Source organism: Lynx rufus, unplaced genomic scaffold (assembly GCF_022079265.1).
Source record: "Lynx rufus isolate CCGP_SWC_20201006 ecotype Redwood Valley unplaced genomic scaffold, mLynRuf1.p SCAF_1, whole genome shotgun sequence".
NCBI lineage: Eukaryota > Metazoa > Chordata > Mammalia > Carnivora > Felidae > Lynx > Lynx rufus.
Window position 1 is genome coordinate 212,734,391 of NW_025814823.1, and position 7,902 is coordinate 212,742,292.

Sequence of the window (7,902 nt, forward strand, 5' to 3'; positions counted from 1 at the left end):
AGTTGAGCATCAGCTGGGCCTCTTTGTCTGCGCTGCTCCTTTTCCAAGTTTGGACACGAGGAAGGAGCTCCCGTGAGGCGAAGCTGCCTGTGCAACCGTGCACACCAGTGCAGGGCAGCAGGATGGAAAGCATGACTCTGGAGTCACAGCCAGGTGGGGACAGACACGGTGCACAGCACAATCCACTGCTGCCCTGCCTGGCAGCAAATTCATTTGACACTTCATCAAACCCCAGGCACACCCATGGCTCTGCCATCTCTTGTCTTCAGATTGGAGGTAATGCACGCATCTCTGTCATTCAACGGGTTAATTTTATATTCTAGTTCTAGGAGAAACAAAATCATTGAATAATGAGTTAGCACTTTTTGCCCTTCACATTGGCAAAGTTGTCTTTCTTTGTTAGGTAAGTGATTATGTGGAACAAGGATCTCTTAGATTTTAGGCGATCTAAACAGAGCTTACAACACAAAAACACACAGATCCTCTGACCTTGCAACCCCACTTCTGAGAAACTACTCTACAGAAATAAGAGGGCCTTTATATAGAAGTGTATGTAAAAGACATTTGCAGCATAGTTTGTGTGGCAAAAAAACAAAAACAGACAAATAAAAAACAACAACTTGAAGTTTCCATCAGTAAGAGAATCTCTGATAAAGCTGTAGGAAAGACATATAATGGAATTGTGTATAGTTTTTTTTAAAGGATAAAATGGATCTATACCCGTCAAACTGGAGGTGTAGCCACTGTACACTGTTAGTCAAGAAAAGCAGGATGGCAGGATGTGTATCCTATAATGCTATTTTTTATTTATCTAAAAAAATGTATGTAAGTGCATAGATGGTTGTACATTACTGTATGAATTTGGAGAAAGGTATGGAGAGAAACATAACCATCACAAAAGTAGAATATCTATGAATAGGGAAGTAATGAAAAAAAAAAGAAATCTTTTAAAAAATAGATTAGAAGACTGCATTACAAGTTGGTTCAAAATCCCTGTACATAATTTTAGAGATCTAGAAAGCTAAATGATAAAGTATAGGAATTTGATCAAATTAACATGTTACAGTTATTTATCGGTCCATTCTGTAGACATCAAAATGATGTTTGGGATATAAATCGAAAGTGAAAATCAGGTAATTAAACTGGTAACATATAATCCCTATCTATAAGTCTAATCGTGTGGATGGATATACAAGAAAGTATAATAGTAACCATCCACGCTATGAAATTATGAGTCTTTTATTCCTTATTTGTATTTTGCAGTTTTTCTTTTTTTATTTTTTTTAAGTTTATTTAATTTTGAGAGAGAGAGAGTGAGGGTGCAAAAGAGAGAGAGCGCACAAGTAGGGGAGGGGCAGAGAAAGAGGGAGACAGAATCTGAAGCAGGCTCCAGGCTTTGAGCTGTGAGCACAGAGTCAGATGCGGCGCTGGAACCCACAAACTGTGAGATCATGACCTGAGCTAAAGTGAAGTGGACACTTAACGGACTGAGCTGCCCAGGCACCCCATGTGTTTTCTAGTTTTTCTAAATGAGCTTGCATTTAACTTATAATAATAAATATTTACAAATATGAAACATAACCTTATATGGTTATAATAAGGAACATCTGAGAATGACCAGTGCAAGGTCCCGTTTTAAGATGTAAACAATCAGAGAATGCTGTTTGATTCCATTACCCTTCCCCGGTAAGCAGGCAACTCAGAAAGGTATCTCCACCTGAGTTTGTTTTGGCACCTCGATGGACACCTCATTTCAACAATTCTCAAGGCTAATTTTCAGCAATAATGGAGATGAACTTGGGATGTAACCATGGAGGAAACAGAAGAATCTTCCTTTAAAGTTCAAACTGGCCCTAAGGTCATTTTAATGGGATTTTAACTTTAACCTTGTCTGAAGCACCTATCAATCTGGATAGGAGGCCAACGTTGCCCTCTGCTGCCTGGAATTAAAATAGCCTTCATTTTTCATAACTACCCGGACTCCTAGATGGGGCTTTCCCAGAGAGAATTGAATTCCTTACTCTAGTAGCCAGAGGAGAGTCCCCTTTGATAAAAGGAGTTCTGGCGTCACTGGAGATTTATAATGCACTCTGAGAAGTCATGCCATGAAGAAACTGCTTTACCTAAGTCTCTCCCAGATTGAATATTGTAAGAGCCTAGAGAAAGCACATGACTTTATAGTTTCAAAGTCAACAAATAAACATCACTTCAAGCAGGCCATTGTAAATCTATATATAATGATCTCTCCCTCCTGGGACAACACCACCTCTCACTCACTCAACGTCCATTCCATCCTTCAGTCATTCCGCCCTCAATTCTGCAGAACCCCTACCTCGTATTCCCCGCTACTTTTCTCCCCATCCTCCTCCCAAGCCCAGTCTCTTCATTCTTGATAACTCTTCTGTCAATTCCTTCCTCTTATTCTCCACAGCCCCTGATTTCATTCAGGCCTTCATTCTTGATCTGCCTTCCATGACTCTGCAGATTATTCCTGTTTCCCTCATCCCGATGCTTCCTCTGCCGCACTATACATCAGGACTGTAAGTACTTGATTTCTTCCTCTCCTGCTGGACTGTAAACTCCATGAGGACAGGGAGCTTGTCCTCCTTGATCACTGCCTAATGAAGCCCCAGTTCCATAGTTGGATCCCAATGGCTTTTCGCCTTGAACACATGAATTCCTCCAGGGAGAGTTGTTGCAGCAAAGTACTGGAGGAAATGAGAATAACATTACTTTTCTTATACTACATATAAAACTTACTGACTCCTTATAACAATTTCATGAAAGAGGCATCATCTACATTTTATAGATAAGAAAAGAAGCTCAGAGTAATTAAACAAATTTGCCTAACTGGTAAGTGACAGAATTAGGATATTAACCAACTGGCTCCAAAGCTCACACCTTTGCCTCTATACCATACTTTCTCCCGCGGGATCAAGATCTCCAATAGAATGGTTGGCCTCAAAATAAGAGGAAGAAGACCTCATTCACTGGAGAGAAGGAGGGAAGCACTGATATAGGTTTCCAGATTTCATGAAGTAGGAAGAGAGCTAGTAGCCTCCTGAGAGTGAGGACAGTAGATGAAGTGTGAAGTGACATTTGAAAACATAAAGTCATATGATTTCCACAGTCTGTTAGATAGATTTAGTCTGATGTAGATGAGATGTAGATGATGTAGAGAGATGTAGCAGATTTGAAGAAAGTAGTGACAGTTATGGATGGCTTGAATAAAGAAACTACTCATGAGGATAAATGATTGTGCATCTGAGTTGGAGATCATGAACTGGAAGAAACACCAGTTCTTACACTTCTATAGTTTTTTCTAACAGTGCTCAGTCTTTTGGCTGTAGGAATGGAGAAACGTTAAGTATTTGTCCAACGGGCGAAGTGAATAAGGATGCTTGAGAGTTGAGAGTGTAGTGAAAAAGAAATTCGACTGATCAGCCATGGAAGTCAAGCCTTGGTGAGAAAAAAAGCAAAAGGCAGCCTGGGACAGAGGGTTAAAAAAGGAATTGGAAGACTAGACTCTTGTGAGATCCTAAAGCAGATAGAAATGACGGAGAATTCACACCAGTCAGAGTGGCCAAAATGAACAAATCAGGAGACTATAGATGCTGGAGAGGATGTGGAGAAATAGGAACCCTCTTGCACTGTTGGTGGGAAGGCAAATTGGTGCAGCCACTCTGGAAAACAGTGTGGAGGTTCCTCAAAAAATTAAAAATAGACCTACCCTATGACCCAGCAATAGCACTGCTAGGAATTTACCCAAGGGATTCAGGAGTACTGATGCATAGGGGCACTTGTACCCCAATGTTTATAGCAGCACTCTCAACAATAGCCCAATTATGGAAAGAGCCTAAATGTCCATCAACTGACGAATGGATAAAGAAATTGTGGTTTACATACACAATGGAGTACTACGTGGCAATGAGAAAGAATGAAATATGGCCCTTTGTAGCAACATGGATGGAACTGGGAGTGTGATGCTAAGTGAAATAAGCCATATAGAGAAAGACGGATACCATATGTTTTCACTCTTATGTGAATCCTGAGAAACTTAAGAGAAACCCATGGGGGAGGGGAAGGAAACAAAAAAAGAGGTTAGAGTGGGAGTAAGCCAAAGCATAAGAGACTCTTAAAAACAGAGAACAAACTGAGGGTTGATGGGGGGGTGGGAGGGAGGGGAGTGTGGGTGATGGGTATTGAGGAAGGCACCTTTTGGGATGAGCACTGGGTGTTGTATAGAAACCAATTTGACAATAAACTTCATATATTGAAAAAAAAAAAGAAATGACGGAGGATTTTCAATCCTGTTAACTCAAATAATGACCTTGAAACGAAGATTGAAACACGTGTCCGTCTTTGACGAAAGGAAGTGTATGTGTTGGAGATTACTTTGGCTATAATGAACCAGAAATGTGACCACAGTAATTTAATGCAATGTCTATTTGATTAAACACACATATCACCAGATCCACCATGTCACCAATGAGCTGAGCTCCTTCTATCATTCTGTTCTTCACTATGAACATGTGGTTTTCATTCTCATAGTCACCTTGTCCGTGCAAGATAGCTGCCATTTTGCCTTTCAAGAAGAAAGAGGAAAGAAGGAACTTATGAGAAGGGCAGGAAAGGGCAAAATATTGTCCTCTTTAGTAAGCTCTCAAGAACACCCACCCAGGACTTCCATTCTTATCGCGGGGACCAGATCTATCTCATGAGTATTCCTAGTGAAAAACAAAACAAAACAAAACTCTGGAAAGCTGAGCATCTTAAGGAGGGCACACTGACTTCCACAAAATCTGAGTTCAGAAGTATGAAGTTGGACAGGAAATTAGCAGTCTGACCTAGGAGGAGACATCTGAAACCTAAACCCAACATCTGAAGATGGAGGCTAAATGGGACATTGGAAAATGATGCAGCAGGGAAAAGGAAGGTCAAATTTAAGTACTTGAAAAGCGTAGGAGTAGCAAGGCTATTTGAACCCAGAAGTTTCAGGAATTAGAGGCATCAGATACAAGGGAAGAAAGCAGACTAAATATAAAGGCATTGTTTGAAAGTGCATAGAGAGTGGTTGGACTGCTGTTTACATCTTCACTTATGCAGTCAGATGACTGTTCCATCCTGCCCAGAAGACTGTTGGGTTTATTCCTTAGAGAACCAGAGAAACTGCAGGGACAGCAGAGTCAGGGGAGGACTATGATGAAGTCTCAACCTCGATTCCTGATAACTCTGAACTGTTCTGAACACAAGGGAGTAAGTGAAAGTCTGCATACTGGCTGAGAAGACTATTTCTTCCCAGCCCCCTTCCCAAATGCAACACCAAAAAGACAAGGCTTACCTTGCAAGAAGATTGGAAGAAAGTTCTCTGAAGAAACTTAATGCCCTCTACAGGATACTACAATATAAGGAAATAGGATAAGAAGAAGGTAGAACTTAACAACTTAAAAAGTGACATTTGAAATATTTTTTAAAAAATCAGTAGAATGAATAGGAAAATAAAGTTAAGAAGAAAGAACTCTTAGAAAGCCGATCATCTAAATAATAGAAGTTCCACTAAGAACAGAACAGAATGAGAAAATAATTTGTCCACCAAATTAATTCAGTAGAATCTTCCAGCCTATAACCACCTCCTGTACACACATACACACACACACACACACACACACACACACACACACATGCACACACACATGCACATACTTCTGATATATTTAGTGCTTCACTCTTCAGTAGGATCTCTGGTAGTTAGGCATGATTCCAATATGACAGAGACCAAAATATAACATATAAACTTAGAAGAAAGTAGAGATAATACAGTGTGCTAAACAAATACCCTATGATAAGAAACTGAATCCAAGGAACAAGAATAGGATGCCTTAATATAAGGAATAACATAAGAACAAGAAAGAACTCTTGGAAAAAAAAACCGCAACAACTAAATAATAAAATAATAGATGGTCCATTTAAAACAGAAAATAGGGGAGAAAACCATCAAAGAAAACAGAAAAAAGCATTTCCCAGAACTGAAGGATACAAATCTCCAGAATGAAAAGGCCACTCACTACCATGAAATTTCAGAATAAGGCTAAAAATAAAGACTAAAACATTTCAGAGAAAATGACAGGTGACATACAAAGAAATGGGACTAGGAATGGATTCCTCATGGAAACACTAGAAGGCAGAAGAAAATGGGATCAAGGTCTTCCCAGTTCTGAGAGAAAAATAAGATTATTTTCAATCAAGAATCCTATGCATTCTTCTTTGAAAAGCAACTGGAAAATCCTGTTCACTAACAGGTTAACAGTTGTTAACCCAGATAAAAGAAGACATGGAATCCAGGAAAGAAGACCAAACATGGTGGACAGGTGGGAGCTGACACAGGAAGGGCTGCCATGAGCCCAGATTGGAGCAGGAGACAGGATTCTAGAAGGGATTTGTCTCAGAAGATAAATGGAACCTGTGAATTGTCTGTCACATTTGGCTTTTAGATGGTAATTACGTGAGGGGATGGATGAAGGTGTAAACTAACCTTACTGTGATAATCATTTTGCACTATATATGTGTATCAAATCACGACATTGTACTCCTCAAAGTTACATATATTAAAAGTCAATAATATCTCAATAAAGCTGAAAAAATTTTTGGCTTTTGGGAAAACAGTAGTGAAAGAACAAAACAGAGCTGGTTGGATACTCAAAGAAAATATTTTAAAAGAGATAAAACTCCAATAAAACAATCAAAATAATTGTACAAGAAGAAAAATGTAATCATAGAAGACTATTTGGTCTATTAGAGCAATAAATAGTATTTATGAACATAGTAACACCTAATAATGGATTTCACAAAAAGTTGAGGTATGAGAAGGGTGGAGGGAGAAAATGAAGGAATATGAACTAAAATCCTCATCTTTTGAAATAGGAAATCAATAAAAGGGTTCTAAAAGTGATGAACAATGAGAGAGCAGCAGTCCTTACAGACAGGAACAGGGGCTAAGAGTGGCTACCTGGGGGCATGGCAACAGGCAAGGGTCAAAGGGACAAGAGGCTGGTTTCCTTATAAGCCTTTTATTTGTTTGCCTTTTTTCTTTTTCTTTTTTAAGGTAGAATTGAGTAAGACTGTTCAGAATGGGAAGTGGGAGCTTTCTCCTCTAAGTGTACTTCCCAGCACCAGTGGGGGGCTTGTGAGGTGCAGTATCTCAGAACCCAGCACAGGGCTACAGAATGAGTCTTTATTTTATGCCACGTCCCGGAGACTTACAGGCCAGCAGTCTTGACAAGTGCTAGTCTATCTGTCATGGTGCAAGGCCTGAAGTGAGATGCGGGGGTCCCTTTCTGTAACAAGGGGGAAGTGAGGCAAAGGGACTCATCGGGCACACGAGTCATCAGTGTATGTGAACTCAGTCGGCCACTCTAGTTCCTTGGCCCTTTCCACTTGCCTCTGCCTCCCTAACCTGCCTCCTCAGGATTCCTGACTTAAGGAGTATAGGTGCCCCAATTTTAACACATTTTGGTACCTATTTTGTTTGGGGTACCTAGTTTACTTCACAAAATTGGTCTTTACAGAGTTAGTTACATGGTAGTTGCAACTGTGCTGTCACTGTTCTAAAATTGTTCCTGCATATTTGATTACCAAGATCATCTAACTCTAAATAGACTAGATGCTTGATAAAAGCTTAGCAACTCAGCTATTTCAATTCTTCAAATACCAGACCAGAACAGATGGGTAACAGTGAATAGAACAGTCTCTGCACTCCAGGAAAGAACAAAACAAAAGGAACTACAGACTTTAAGAGCTTTGATGGGATAAGCCCAGTTCTACAAGCTCTTAAAGGGTTGTGCCCTATTGTTTCCACCCGGAACCTAGGAATAAGCTGTCAGTTACAAAGAGGATCCTTTGGAG